We start from the raw sequence: 15,440 nt of genomic DNA, 5'->3' as shown, positions 1-15,440 counted from the left end.
TATGATATTGCGATTCTATGAGAAGCCTGCTCTGGGGCCTTAGCTTGGAGCAGGAGTGAAGCAGGGGATAGTCCCAGACGTCTTACTGTAAGGTACTCATGTCATGGCCATGGTGGCTGCTGTCTATTCAGCACACCCAGCTGTGGCCTCACAGCTCTGAACAGCTTGGAACTGTCCCACTGATCACCATCACAGTCAGGGGCAGCAGGCTGGGCTTGCAGCAAACAAACCAGCTGCACCTGACATGCAATCATAGCTCTGAATACCTCTGAACATGGAGCATGGGCTTTGTATACCTGTGCATATTTCTTGGGGAAGAAGGGTCAGCCAAATAGGAAGAACCAGTTCTGTGGGAAAGTATCCAGTTCCAGCTCTGCATGGAAATGTTCCTGTGGATCTTCACTGAATCTCTGTTGTCATTTAAATGCTTTTGAAAGCGTTATGCAGGATGCATTTGGGCTGGGTGGCTTTTCCTCAGCTGCCTTTTCACAGGCAGGCTTGTCCTTTCCACTCCTCCTCCCCCCTCCCACCTGCTTTCATTTCCCTTCAGCAGTCCTGCTGATTGCTTTGTGGAATTTAGAAACTTGCTAGACAGAAAAAGCTGTTTTCTCTGAATTCCAGTGCTGTATGCAGCTGAAATCAGTGTCCATTCAGAACATGTTTATGAAGAATTTTGGTTTGATTTGCAGCTTGTGTAAGCATGCATCAGCCTTGCAAAATAGAAAAGATTGCTTATTGTTCTACATGCGTATAGCAAGACTGCAAGACAACTTCATCCTGTGCATGTACAAAAAAATATATGGGCTCAATTAATTTTCTTTCATTCTGTATTATAATCTAGTCTTTGTGTTATGCTAATTTTGAAAATAGAGTAAGCATTTTCCAGACCCCTTCCAGAAGATTTAATCTCTATTCCAGTCTATTTGTGTTGTTTGTTTATTTTTGACAGTTTTCTCTGGCGGGACAATGAAAATATGCTTGGCAGTTTCAAGTTTAATTTATAAATCATTATAGAACTTTCCTATGCAATCTAACAGGAAATGGTAATTTTCCTGTATGTCTGGGGATCACCCTGTAGAAGATGCTAATGCACAGTTGCTCTGCTGTGATAGATTTAGTCTGCCAGATGACTGGAGCAACTTGCATAAATAAAGATCTATATCTTTGATGTAGCTACTGAATCAATGCAAAGGGAGCTTTATGCCAATTTTGCAGTTTCCTGATTCTTGGGATATTCAGTTGCTGGGAAAATTCCCATTGGAAAGTTAAAATGCAAATGATCAAGCTAATCATGGCAGCCTCTCATCCTCTCTTTCTGTGGAGTAAAAAAATTAAAATTGCAAGTGACGTGTGTTATCAGCTGGTTCTTCACAGAAAGGACAAGTAAGCAGTGGGATTCTTTGTGGGAGTTAATAATGGATGCTTAAAGTTTACACAGTCTGAGAAAGCAACAAGATCCTGAAAACTGGAAGCATATTCTGAGGAAACATCTTTATTACTTAGGTATTACAATCCTCTGTCTTGGGACCTGCTATTGACTGCCTTCAGTGGCAATACAGCCTTTCATATGACTTGGCATGGCTCTTACGAAGAAGGAAAGCTTCCTAGAAGAAATTCTGCAAATCTTGTGGAAGGAGCTGCAAGCTTTTGTGAGTTCAATGCATCAGAGCCCAGTGGGAAGGAATATGGCATCTTGTTAATTAATGGACTGAATTGTCAGGCGACTTTAAGCTCTCAATGGGCTACTCGACTCCATTAATCAGCCCAACCCTGCATGAGTCTCCTCTAATACTGCTGGTAGTGCCACATGGTATTAATAATCAAAATTCCAATTAAATGACACTTTGCAAGTCTGTCTTTCCCATGTGCAAATGAAACCTGAAGCCACAGTGTTTTTTGTCTCTCTTTTATAGGGTTTTGTAGTTATTGTACTGTAACACCTGTTTTGGAGTGGAGTTTATTTGCTCAAGATCTCATTAAATCCTCAACATACAGCAAACACACTCGTCCTATTGTTTTATTTTCATTTATTTTTGTAATGAATAGAACAATTAAAGACACCATTTTGATAAGCACCCAGGCCTCTCTGAACATGCATGGATTTAAACTCAAGGTGTTGCCAGAATCCTTTTTTTAAGTACAGAATCTCTTTTTTTAAGTACAGGCCCACCATTTCTATGCTTTGTGATTCACTTGAAACCCATAACTCAACATGACTCTCACTTAAAAACAGCATAGTCAGCCTGGTTTGCAAATTGTGTGATCCACTTTCAGGAGGAAGGGAAAAGAAGGAGGAAGAGAGGAGAGAAGGGCTAGGTTAATTTCCAGACTTCATGTAGATTTGATAAGTCATCAGCTGAAACCTGGCCAGTGTCTGTGAGTTCAGAGTACACCTTAAATGTTTGGTTTACTTGCTGTAGGGGTGAGATTTTACAGGGAATATCTTAATCAAAGCCCTCTGCCTAACATATTATTCAGAAGTTAATTAGTAGCTGAAATCTGAGTCTCTCAAATAATCTTTGAATCCATAAGGACATCTATTAAGAGCCTTGAAGAGCCTTGTGTTGCTCTGTGTCACCTCAAAATCTTTCTAACAGGTCTCTTTGATTCAAAGAGCCACATCCTGGCATGGAGGAAGGCAAAACATTTACATCTTAGACTATTCCTCTCAGCATCTTTCCTCTAATATTCATAGGTTAAGTGCTGTATATTAAAGTTCTATCTTAATTATGAGTTCTGGCTCAGACTACTCAGTAACTAAAGTTTATGATGTTGGATTTAAGAAATATAGTAATTGTCTATTACTGAGATTAAAAATCATAGTCACTGATATTTTATAAATGTCTTCATGCTCTTCTACTGGCTCTGATTTGTTATGTACGTTCCTTTGCTGTGAGCTGCCTGAGACTGAGAATATGTTTTGATATTTGTATCCAAAGAGTTCTTTGCTGAGCAGTTTGTATGTACCACAGGGAAGGTGGGGTATATGTCCATGAAATCTCTGGAGAACTTATTATGGAGATCAGCTATATTTTGGAAACATTGCTTCTTTTGCGGTCATGTAGCCACTTGCTCACTTGGCCAGAATCAGTCAGCAGAGATCTCCAAAGGCAGTCACCTAGGCAGAGAGCACTGTGCCGAGTCTTTGTCAAGTATCAACTACACCTGCCCTCTATTGTGGAAACCACAGAATTAGCAGAGATGTATCCATCTGGGTTCAGGACTGACTACTATGCAAGGGGAAATGCTTTTGTAGAACCAAAGTGTGGAGGAATGAAGCTGGGTTAATTATCATTGATAATATACAGCTGTGGGCTGGCTTCAGGGGCAGTGGGTTGGCTGATGTAGACAAGGTGCAGCTGTGGCTGGTTCTGTTAAGTGGTTGGGCAGCCAATAAAGAGAGAGCAGCTGAGGAAGAAGCATTGCATGGGAGTGCACCTTGGATGAGGAGAGACTAGGAGAAGGCAGCAGAGGGACTGGTATAGAGAGTATGTTGGTATGTGATGGTAAAAGACCTTGTTGTAGCTGGTTAGTTTGGAGAGTGCTGTGACACCAAGGAGAGGAAGCATGTGAGTAATGCAAGCAGCAGTAAATGACAACAAATTGTTGGGTCAGTTAACTGGATCTGTGCTGTAGCTGTGGAAGGCAAGTGATATAACTCCTGCTGATTTAGAACAGTATGGGCCATTTCCTGTTTTCCTAAGGCATCAGGAAACAGAGAGATCCCTATGCTAACCACAGGGATGCTGGAACTACATGATCCTAAAATTCCATATGTTTTGCTTCATAATGAGAGGCAAAACCTGAAACCATCCTTTGTCCACCACACTGAGCTCCATGATGACCAGGTGCATGTACTATTCTTGGAGTCAATTCTTTTGGACATTGTTGGTCCAGCAGTAGCCCAAAGCTGTTCTCAGGTTCACCTACAACCCACGCTGTGTTTACAAGCTTGCCCTTGCACACGGCCTCTGATCAAGCTACAGAGATCCAGGTGCAGGGCAGATTCAGGAGTTTCTTTTCAAACCTATGGTGTCTCAGCAGTCTGAGACCACAGGACAAAATCTTATATAATCTACTTTTAAGTTTCTGATACCTGTTGTTTGCATTTCTCAAGCACAGTGTGGCTTTAAGATCAAACTTCAGCCAGGTAACTACTCGCAGCAGAGCCAAAAAGTAGGTCAGTGCAGAGGTGGAGCAAGCAAAAAGTGCTAGACTGAATGTTACTAAGACCTAGGGATTGCAGGAGGAATGAAGAGACCCTTGAAGGACATCACACAAAATTCCTCACGGAGAAACACCTTTACACCCTGCAAGAGTCTGGTTTAACCTGAAGCCTGCTAACCACAGCTAGTCTCTCTGGTAATCTTTCCCCTAGAGCAGCTGGGAATAGCTTTTCAGGAAGCAAACATGGTCTGGAAAGATGGATACCTCCTTCTGTCCTGGCAAATCACTTAATAAACAAAAACTTAACCTGGTGCCTGCTCCTGCTTTCATGGTAGCAGTCTCCTCCTTGCTCTTAGCTTCTGCAAGTTGTTGCTGTTGCTACCACTATGCTGGCTTTTCCATCAGGAGGATCCCACAACTGCAGTGCAGACCCCACAGCTGGTAAGGCTGGATCATCCTGCCAAACTGGATCACTCTGCCAAAGCAAGGGCCTCAGCCAAACCCATTGGTATCATTGGAAAAGAAAGCTTGCTGGGTTGCATAAACTTTGGAGAAGATAAAAATTCTGTTGCTCTTGAGCTCTTCAAATAGCTTCACTCATTGCAAGGTGAAAAGGAACAAGTAAGATGATGGAGCCTAATACTTCCCTGAATTAATTTGTGTTTGAGTTAGAACACATCTTTAAGAAGACACCAATTTCGACAGATATAGGATCCTACCAGCTCACAACATGTAGGAATCAAAGGAGAATATTAGCTCTAAAAGGAAGGAGAGTGGAATGAAAATGTTCACATATAATGTTAACTGGACTTTTAAATGCAAAAAAATTACATTAATTGCATTAATAACCCTTACTCCTTCAAAATCATTGAGGGCAATTGTGCTCTCTATGGCAAAAACAGAAGCTGGCTTGACATCGGGCATTCTTCACACATTCACACATCTTCAACTAATGTAAAACAGCTTGGAATCTCTGAAGCCAAAAGAACTAAACTGATTTACACCATTGTAGGAATCTGAGTCCAGTCTTTTTCTTTGTTTTTAAGGAAAGCTTTGCACTTCATTGTAATTCTGCTGTTGAAAGAACAGGTGGAGGGTTACATTTGTGGAGCTATGATGAAGTGTGCTGTACGTTGTACCTGATAAGAATAATGTGTTTATTTATTAGGTGGGTACAAGAGAAGATTTATGTCCTTAATGATGCATTTCCCCTGCTTTTATGTATTTGGTGTTTTGCAAATGTCAACTTTCTAAGTAATGCAACTTTGCTTAATTACAGACCATTTTCTTCAAAACCAGTAGGGATGTGAATTTTCAAGGGGATTTACCTTCATAGAAAACCTGAAGGGACAAAAATAAACTACTGCATAGCTAAAAGGACAAAGAAATGGTAGTAAAAAACAAATTGGAAGAATGCCCGATGTAAAGTCAGCTTCTGTTTTTGCCATAGAGAGACCAATTCCCCTCAATGGTTTTGAAGGAGTAAGGGTTATTAATGCAATTAATGTAATTTTTTTTTTTTTTGCATTTAAAAATCCAGTTAACAATTCAAAGATGGTACAATTTAGTAACTTTGATTAAATATGTGTTTTCTGTAGGATTCGTGGTATGCCAGATACATTCAAAACATGAATGGACAGTGCAGAAGCACTAAACAAACTAGCTGGTTGGGAACACTTAGCAAGCCAACTACATTAACACAGGCTTCATCATCATAGGTGACCTAGGAATACCCAGAGGCCAGAGTAATGTCTGGTGGCTGAAACACATGTTTTACTGCTCAGATACCTAAAGTAGTTACTTAAAAGTGAGCCTAATTGGCTCTGGCTCAGAGTTTTGAATCACAGAGAAAACAACCTCCATAATAAGAAGCAAACAGTCCAAGTGACGTGCGGAATTAGACTCTATAACTCGAAAGTTATAAAGTAGGTATGTTTATTGCGCGCAGATGCACGGGGGATCGCTCCTCCACAAGCGTGCATACCCGAAGTGACGAACCATCCTACATTTATACAATGAAACAAATGAATATTCAATTAACGCCTATACATATTCGTTACCTAAACCCCGCTTCGTATGTTGATTAGCTTATCAGTCCGTTTCCTGGAATGTGGTGGTCTTGCAGGTTTGTAGGTGATTCATGTTCTTGTGACCATCCGATCTTCTCCAGCAAGAAGCCTTAGCACTCCCTCCCTCTAGATAGCATTTGAATGTCTCCCATCTTTTCTCATTCTCTTTTAAATAGCCCCTTTGTTAGAGAAAGAAGGGCAGGGGTCTCCCCGTCTCCCCTTTGTTAGAGGAAGAGGGGCAGGCGTCTCCTCAAAAACTGTAGTTGTCTCCTCAGAGCTGTGTGCCTATGTGACCAGACACCGCACCCATGACTAGTCACCATACCCACATTCCTGAGTAGACATATACAATCACAGTCGGTGTTCCATCGTCCCCATTTCACACTATTTCTCCATATGACAAGGATGCAAAGAAAAAAATATGCAAGAACACATAAGAGAAATCTGAGTTATGCTTAAGTAAACTTGATTCACTGTAAATGACTTTGCAGATGAAGCTCTTCAAGAAGGGTGCAAGAGCAGACAGGACCTGGGGGATAAGCTTGCTGCAGACAGGATATATCATTTGAAGAAATCTACCATGATGAATTCAAATGGTATTCATTTCAGACCAGTTGGTGGGTTGCTGGCAAGACAGAGAGGTCATGTGGGTTTCTTACAGAGGAGGAATTGCCTTCAGGTTGTACAACCTACTTGGGGCATGAATTTTGTCCATAAACCACAAGACAACATGTGCAAGTGTTGATTCTTTTGTTCTCTTTCCCTCTTTTAGCAGAAACAGAAGGTTTTTCTTGACATTACTCTTTGTCAAGAATAACAAAATCCTATGGAAAACACTGTATCATTTTGGACATGGAAATACTGCAACAAGGCTTGATAGAAAACAACAACTGGTACATGATTAAATTATTACCATATATCATGTTAAGGGATCTGAGACAGCACTGGCTAGTTCTTATCTGATGCATGTCAATACAGCTCTGTTTAAGCTATTTTTTTACTGACATGAAGGTCCTCCTTCTTCCTCCTGGCAGTGTCAAGTACAGTATTGGCAGTGTAGGCGGGTGGGGTGGGGTGTCTACACAGGCTCTGGGGGTCTGTCCCTCCAGTAGAGGTGCCTTGGTACCCCTGGTCAATGGGGCTTGTAAATTTTCTGCCATAGTTTCCATAAAACTTTCCTGGTTTAAGCTGTGATTGGGTTTCTGAAAGTTCCTTACCATGCTGAGTTTTTCCACGCTTTGTCTCTGACCAAAGATAAATCTTCATCTGATGTCTAAAACGTACTACAGAATTCTCAAATCTACAGTCCTTTTAATCAACATTAAAGATATATTTGGTTACTTTAATTAAAAACTGTTCTTATGTAGCACTCAGGCATTTAGCTAGAGCACTTTACTTCATCATGCTGGAGTGATTACTCAGAGTTGTCATCCAGGGTGTCTAGGATAGGTATTGTATTATTCATATTACAGCTAATCACCTTGCAAGTATAAAACCTCACATTTGCTAGCACTGTGATGCTAACACTCCACAAGAAGTTTCTACTAGACACTCCTCGTGACTACACAATTCTCAGGGGTCACAAGGGAAAACAAGGGAGTGAGGTTTTGTCTAGACTGCTGTGTAGGCAGACACTGATATTTGCCCGTATGCTGAACTAGGAAGATGCATGTCAGCTCTGATTCACAAACTGAGGTGAGATTGCAGGCCTTTTGCAAAGACATGTTAGTTAGAGGGCAGCAGCCTGCTAAGCTGCTGTGGTTATCAGCAATTTAATCCTACATCACCTCTGAGTGACGAGGTCAGTCGCTCTGATCCCTCAAAGAGGAATGTCGTGGTCTCTGGAGTAGGCTGGGTTCAGCAGGTAAAACGTGCAGGTCTTACAGCTGGGCTGTGGGCTTGCTAAGCTTCTCACTGGGCACAAAAGAAGGTATGGACAACACCAGGGAGTTGATTATCACCTACCCAGGAACCCTCTCTGACCCCGAGGGAATCATTGAAATCCTGGGGAACCCCTGGTCTGACTTACGACTCTGGTTAGCAGCCAGGCACTGCTGCCTTAGAATGAAAAATCCATGTGAGGCACAGAGAGGAAATGTTAATGTAATATTACAACTGGAAATATCCAGTCTGTCAAATGAAATGCCCTGCTATTTGATCCCATTTACTGGAGTAAGGCTTGGGTTTTAAATTACATGTCAGATGTAATTTTGCACTGTGGACATGAAATGCGGGACTGTCCTTTAAGGGAAGAAAAGAGCATCCCAGCTCTCAGTGGCTGACTAATAGTGAGCTCATTTGCCTAATGGTTCCAAATCTGGCAGCTGGCCACGGCTGTGAATGAGGGTTTGGAAAGTGGCCATGGACGTTGACAGCAAAGTCCAGTGCTGACTCAAGTAAGTCCATCTCCCTTGGAAGGCATCCCTGCTTTGTGGTGGATTCTGCCTGGAGGACCCGGGAAGCAGAACGCCTCCGCACTGCCTCAGGATTGCGTGACGGCACGTGTGGTGAGCTCATTTCAGGCAGAGGCTGCAGTGTTTGTGCGGGAAAGGACTTCTGCACTTCTCACCAATATAGAGGGATGGGAATCGAGTGATCGCACCTTATTGTGGGTTTTCTGAGTTACTTTACACAGGCCTGTGAGCACAACAGCACAAAACCACATTTCCTTTCCTTTCTTGTGGAACAACACTTCTGAATACATGTTCAGACTTACTTCAAGAGGTTGTCTTCCTCTTACAAGCCATTTGCCTACCTTATTTTATTATCCACTCTTATTATATCCTTTCTAAGTGTGCCTGTTGGGAATGAGGGCAGCATTAGAGCCTGCATTTCTATTGTACTTTCTGTCTGTTTCTGCCAGAGTTTTCATGCTAGAAGAAATTTTAAGGGTGATTATCTACCTTACTGATGCAATGGGATGATTCAATCATTCTGTTCTTCAAATTGAAAGCCTTGAACACCTAGAATAAAAGGTAGTCCCCACAGGCAATTTTTAATTAAGTTTTTTCTCACTGGTTATTATCCCTACCACACTAATGTCTAGAGGTCTCAAGGCAGATCTGGGCTGTGTTGTGCAAGATGCTGTATGAATCCAGGGAAAAGGATCAATCCCAGCTGATTTTAGTTATCTGAAAGTGAAGTACCTGTGCTGAGCTGGTTGGAAGGGTTCTCTCTACAGTGTAAAAGACAACAGCAAACCAGCCCATTCTAGGATACATATTTCAGAAAGGTGGGGTGAGTGTTCTCCTGGGAGTACCTCTGTCCATTAACTATAGCAACCTAAGCAAGAAGCTTGGTTTTGGTGCCTTGGTCTTCTCAGCATGCTCAGGTGAGAATCAGCTCTGGTGTGTGGCCATTTTCATCTCAGGGGGGACAGCCCTCAGCCCAAATGAATTCCAATTTCTGCTGCACACAATGGGGCAAGAGAGCCATGAGAAAAACAGTACAATGGTCAAATGTTTTGCATGTTTCCAGGTAGAGAGGGAAGCAGAACTTGGATCTCTTGTCCCCTCAGCTCAGTGTTAAGTCACTAACTCAACTGGAGATTCAAACAGTATCTCCCTTGATCAGTGAAGATGAAAGCTGGTTTACCCAGGGTGAGGTGGGATCTCAAAGGCCACTTTGTTGCAAAGGCTTCTATGCAATTGTGTCTTACTTTCCCCATGAAGGACGCAGAACGTGAGGAAGCCTTGCAGAACTTTGCTAAGATCTCTGATTCTCTCCCCACAGGAAGCTCTTCACACCAAAATTACTTCTTGGCACTTGCTCTCCATGTGATTGTCCAAATGAAGCCTCTGATTTTGTCACAGTCTGATATCTGCACCAGGTACTCCATCCTCAAGAGCCTGTCCTTGATGGCTTTTTAATCAGATGAATGGTCAATTACAAAGTAGGATTGAGTGAGTTAAGCACAATGGATCATTTTTTTTTTCATTTTTACTCTCTCTTTCTCTTTACAGATAGTCTGGGAATAGATGAGGATTTCCTCAAATGTATTTGTTATTTGAAATGATTCATGCATTTTGCTAACAAATAATTCTTAGCCTGTAGATTGTTCACCAGTAATTTGTTGAGGATATTTGGAATGCATGCAATGTTGGTTAGATACATAATTCACTTCATATTGTTACTGTGCCCTGATTGTATAATTTATATAACAAAATACGGGGCAAATTATGAATTTTACCATTGCTTACACAATGAGAAATTTACTCTCAGTGAATATTTGCAGATTCAGTCTCAACATTCATTTTTCATGAGCATTCATTCTGGCAAAGCTGCTTTGCTAAAATATTTCTGGAAAGCAAATACCAAAAGGATCTTAAACACGGACAAAAGGGTAGTGGGAAACAAACAGGCATTCAATGGAAAGCACTTGCTGGATTCATACAGGACTGTTGCTGTGTTGTTTTGCCCAGCTCTTCATCTCATCACTGGTCTGAAGACAGAAAGTGGCCATCAGTGGAAATGGAAAATACTGAGGAAAAACTGAACCTCAGTGTAAGCCCATCACTGGCTCGGTCATTCAGGACTCCCAAGTCATGCACAGGATGGCTGAAACAGTGAGTGTCCCCAGCTATCCTAACTGCCTTTTTGAAAGGTGTCCCCTCCACACTAACCTTGCTTTTCTATTAATTTACCAAACAGATAAATTCACCCCCCCTTTTTAAAAAAAAAATAATTTCTTCCCTTGTACCCTGAAGTACCAACAGCTGGGCCCAGGACACTTCAGGGACTCCATGGCTACCTTTGGGCTTCCCGAGGCTGTGGGTGGCACTTCCCTGCCTGCACAGATTCCATGCTCAGGAAAGCTTCAAGAAAGAAAGGGAAAGGTACCATGCTCCCTGGCAAACCTCTAAGCACAATAGGACAGCCAGCAAACCAGACTCTTGCCACGCTACCTAGTGTAGTGCAGCATTGACAGCTTTGGAAGAATCCGTTGAGAAACTGGAGGTTCCTGGCTTGGGATTTGTTTTTTTTTAATTCCCTCACAGTTGAGCTCTACCAAGTCACTCAAGCAAAGTATGGCAAAGCTTGAAAGCCCTGAAGACATTATTTATTTATTTTTACAAATACTGCAATAAGTCAGTGTAGTTGTTTTGAGGTTGTTTTTATAATCTTGGAGAATTTTTGCTGTTACTCCCACTCCTTTTAGCTGGAGAGTCCTTTGATTCTAAGCCTCAGAGTAGCCTAGGTAACATGGTAGCTAAAAATCATGGCATTCACTTGAAATGCTAAGTTGACCCAACTGCTGCTGGTCTCCTACTGATCCATGGAGAGGCAGAGTGGAAAGGCTGGGAGAGCTGTTGCATTGATCCACCGGTAAACTAGAGCCAACATTTTCAATCAAAGTTTGCCATTTGTCTACGTGTGCCCATGTACGTTTATGGAAAGCATGGGCCTGATGCCAAACTACCAGAAAAGAAGCAGCTCATATCCTCCGTCTATAGTCACACTCCAGTGTCGCTATTCTGAGCACAAATTTACAAGCCATTTGCTAATGCCTAGGAAAACCAGTCCTGCCCTACTGATTCCTGTGGCTCCACATTCCTTCAGAAGGAATTCCTTCTGGATTCTTTCCTTTTTCAAAGCTGGTGGTATGAGTACACTCAATTTTTATTGTGATCAATGGAGCCTTATTTGACTGTCTTCCCAGAGTGCAGGCATTCTGGGCTAAATTGTCCCTTAAGTGAACAGTACTGAAGCTGGAGAGTTGCATCAACATTGCAGTTGGCCATATTGCCCCATCTGGACAACTGGAACACATATAATATGCCTTTATAGGCTCGCTACTGCATGCGAGGCTTTCTACTTGCATTGCACATGCCCTTGAATCAGTGATACTGTCTCTGTGTCAGAATGCATGGTGCAGCACACACCATCAGTATCAAAGTGGTTGGTGCAGAAACTGATTGTCACCTCCTTAGTGGAAGTATATGAATGTGTCTGCTCCAGACATTGAAGTGAAAGAGGACAAAATCTCTTTTGCCAGCTTGCAAGGAGAAGCGGCAACCTCCCTGTGCAGTGGCTGCTCTCTGTACACGCCCGGCTGCAGACTTTAATTAACTTCCCTGACTGAGCAGAGCCGTTGCTAATGAAGCGGCTAAATCTGAGAGCAGGGGACATGTTCCATCATTTAGTGCATTCGTGTGATTCCAGCATCCCATAATATCCTGTTTTTCTCATCAGTTAGTTCCTTTTCTATTTTTTATATTTATAACTCTAGTGCTCTCCTTTCCCACATGGGTGTCTGTGTTCTGGCTTCAATTACATTTCTGCAAAAATCTATCTGAGCTGGGTACAAAGCTCCAGTTCAAGAGCTCCAGTTCAAGATTTACCAATATCTAATCTCAGGACAATAGTGCCATGTGAAGTAGAAAACCTCAAACTGGATTTATGTGCTCACTTGGAATTAACACAAGGCTCTGAATGAGATTTCTCTGCTTCCTCAGGATGGATTCTGTCCATAACTACTCTGATGAAAATAGAATAAACTAGCTTTGTTGTTGTTGTTGTTCACCATTTGCTATTGTCAAGACACCACTATTTTCACCAGAGAGCAAAGGTGGTGCATCCAGCTGGAGGTTTAATATCTGATACTGCCTCTGGCCAGGTCTCCAAATAGATGTAAACCTCACCATCGTGGCATCCTGAAAAATTTTTTCATTGCTTTGTGGTTTTTTTTAACTGCATCTTATCCTCAAGCCAGCTTGTCCTAGAAACTTCAGATGAAGTTTAGCTGAAAGGTTTTGGAATCAATTCTGAGAGAAAGAAAACCTCAGAGAGAACGTACTTAGAAACTAAAAAAACTTCAAAATTACACAGAGTCCAGAAGGTACTGAAAGAGTGAGCAAGGGCTGAAGGAAGCCTATAGTTTGACCTGGAAGGACATGGTTAAGGTATTGTCTTTCACTCAAAAGGAATAAATGTTCTCCCAAGCAAGCCCACCACCTCCACTTCTGCTTATTGCACTCTGACAGCCATTGCCTCTCTCCGGCAACTCTGAGAAGCTCCTCACTGTTACTGAAAATGTGGGAACATCCAATGCAATGTCCAGTCTTGGGAGCCTAGGCAAAAAGGAGGACCCATCACTCACTCTACTTGGGTGTCAGAGACAAAAAGGAACAGCAGGGACCAAGTTAGGAGAACTGATTACATATCTCAGCACCCAGAAGCAAGCATCAGGCAGCCTCTTGGAAGCCACATGACAGTGAAACCTCTTGCGAGAACTTTATGGGCCATGGTCTGGAGAGAAACTTCTGTAGATCCCTCACCCTGCCTTGTCACTGCTCTCCCTTTCAGCAGGGGAAGAAAGCAAGAGAACAAGAAAGCTGCTGCTGAGTTGAGGGTATAGAAAATATTTGGGCCAGCAAGGGAAGGGACTGAGAAAATCTGCAGATGGTTGTGGGGAACAAGCTGGATCCCAAGGCAAGGGAAAAAGGGAATCCTGAGTTGGAGGAGGTCCACAGGCAGCAGGAAGGAAGGCAGTAATAGACCTAGCTATTTGCTCAATTAATTATCATTTGTTTAATTTGTAATTTAGAAATGAAATGATTTTTTGTGATTCATTCAGAAGAAATTTCCTGAGGTGCCGAGTGCAGTTTGCTGAAATGAAAGATGACATCCTGTGGTTAGAGAGATGATTATTGCACTCTGGGCTGAGTGGGTTGTTTGGCAAGGTACAGCTTGTCAGCACATCTCTCTAGTCTCACACACCCCCTACTCAGCCTTCAGTGTCACACATGCTGCTGGAGGGGGGCTGCCTGGGGTTGCTCCCTGGCCGTTTGGCAGGTTATGTGAGACCAACACCTCCGTGTTTTCTCAATTTGTGTCCTCACTCTCTTTGATTTCTCAAGGTAAAGACACTGCATGAGAGGCCAGGGGAAACAGGAAAAGTGGGAAACATAAAAAATGTGAGAAAAGTGAGGAGAGGGCAAACAGAAGGTGAAGTAGCCAAGGCTGGGGCAGGGAGGATCTCCTCTGTGCCAGAGGCAAAGGAGGGGGCAAGCGCCGTGTCCGTCACAGCTGCCATGCAGAGATGAAGGCTTTTGTGTATATCAAGGAGTTGAGGACTTCTGCAAACTGGAATCGTCCTTCAGATAGAGGATCAATGAAAGAATAGGACATGGAAGTCCAAAAACTTGATTTGAGGAAATTCTCTTATATGTTGTGATTTAGGGCTCAATGCTGCTATTGTTGGTTTTTTTGTTGTTGTATTACTAAGAAAGGAGGAAGACCTAACTCAGGAGAATTTAATGACAGTTTATCAAGAATTGATGGAGACCCAAGAACAAAAAGAACCTGCACAACAGCTAAAAAAGCCAGATCCTGATACTGGTCTTGGTTTAAAGCTTTGTGATGCTAAAGAAATAAAAATACAAGTGCCAATAATGAAGTGAAAACAAACATGAAATGCAGTTTCATCTTATTAACCATTACCAAACCTGCAATTTTTTACTTTTAACTGTATATTAAATATTGATTCCAGCCTCCTTTAAAGTAGTACTCTGTTCAAAGACACTTAGGTATTTTACCAGTTTCTCATTAGAGGAACAACTTACTGAAAGCAAATATTGCCTCTAGAAGTTAAAATGTATAAGGCAAGCTTGTGGGTTTGTCCTGCACATTTTAATGTAGAGGGGGAAGTATTGCTACTAAGCTAGAAACAGGAGGTATTGGTAGCTGCTGTGTATTCACAAGTCAGTGAGTTCCCTATCTTTCATGAAAGAATAGAGAATATAGAAATATCAGGCCGTATTAAAAAGGAGGTAGCTATTAAAAACAGCTGTAGGAATACAAAACCTAACAGATCCTACACCATTTGAGCTTCAGCTTTGTCTTACTTGTAGACCAGGAATGTTCTTGAGCTGGCTTGCACCGAGTCCTCTAGTGACACGGTGTACTGCAAGTGCATATAGGATCCTGAAGGATTTCAGAATAATTCCTGTTTAGAAAATAGCAATAATATGATTATTATAAAAGAGATAGGCTAATCAATAAATTTCAGAAATGGACTGACATCCTTAGGCACAATTCTAAGCGCCCATTTTCTACCTGGGACAAAGAATCATTTGGTAGCAACAGTCCTGCACTCTGTCTGTCAGAGCACCGTTTTCACCTGGACAGAGTAATTCTTTACTCTCATTTTAAGCAAATTTAGCAGAGTACCAGAAACTATACAGGGGAAAGGCAGAGACAAGC

General features: G+C 42.1%; 1 long non-coding RNA gene across 3 annotated transcripts in view; it reads left to right on the top strand.

The window, feature by feature from the left end:
* LOC308066269 overlaps nucleotides 1-15,440 on the top strand; it is a 97,245-nt gene that overhangs the window by 32,965 nt on the left and 48,840 nt on the right. For all 3 annotated transcript variants that reach the window (XR_013929093.1, XR_013929094.1, XR_013929095.1), the window contains one exon: nucleotides 9,969-10,065. This is a non-coding gene — a long non-coding RNA (uncharacterized lncRNA). The remainder of the gene's footprint in view (nucleotides 1-9,968; nucleotides 10,066-15,440) is intronic.

Source organism: Falco punctatus (genome assembly GCF_963210335.1).
Source record: "Falco punctatus genome assembly, chromosome: 6".
In the NCBI taxonomy this organism is placed as follows: Eukaryota; Metazoa; Chordata; class Aves; order Falconiformes; family Falconidae; genus Falco; species Falco punctatus.
This window is presented reverse-complemented; position numbering and strand designations above follow the sequence as displayed.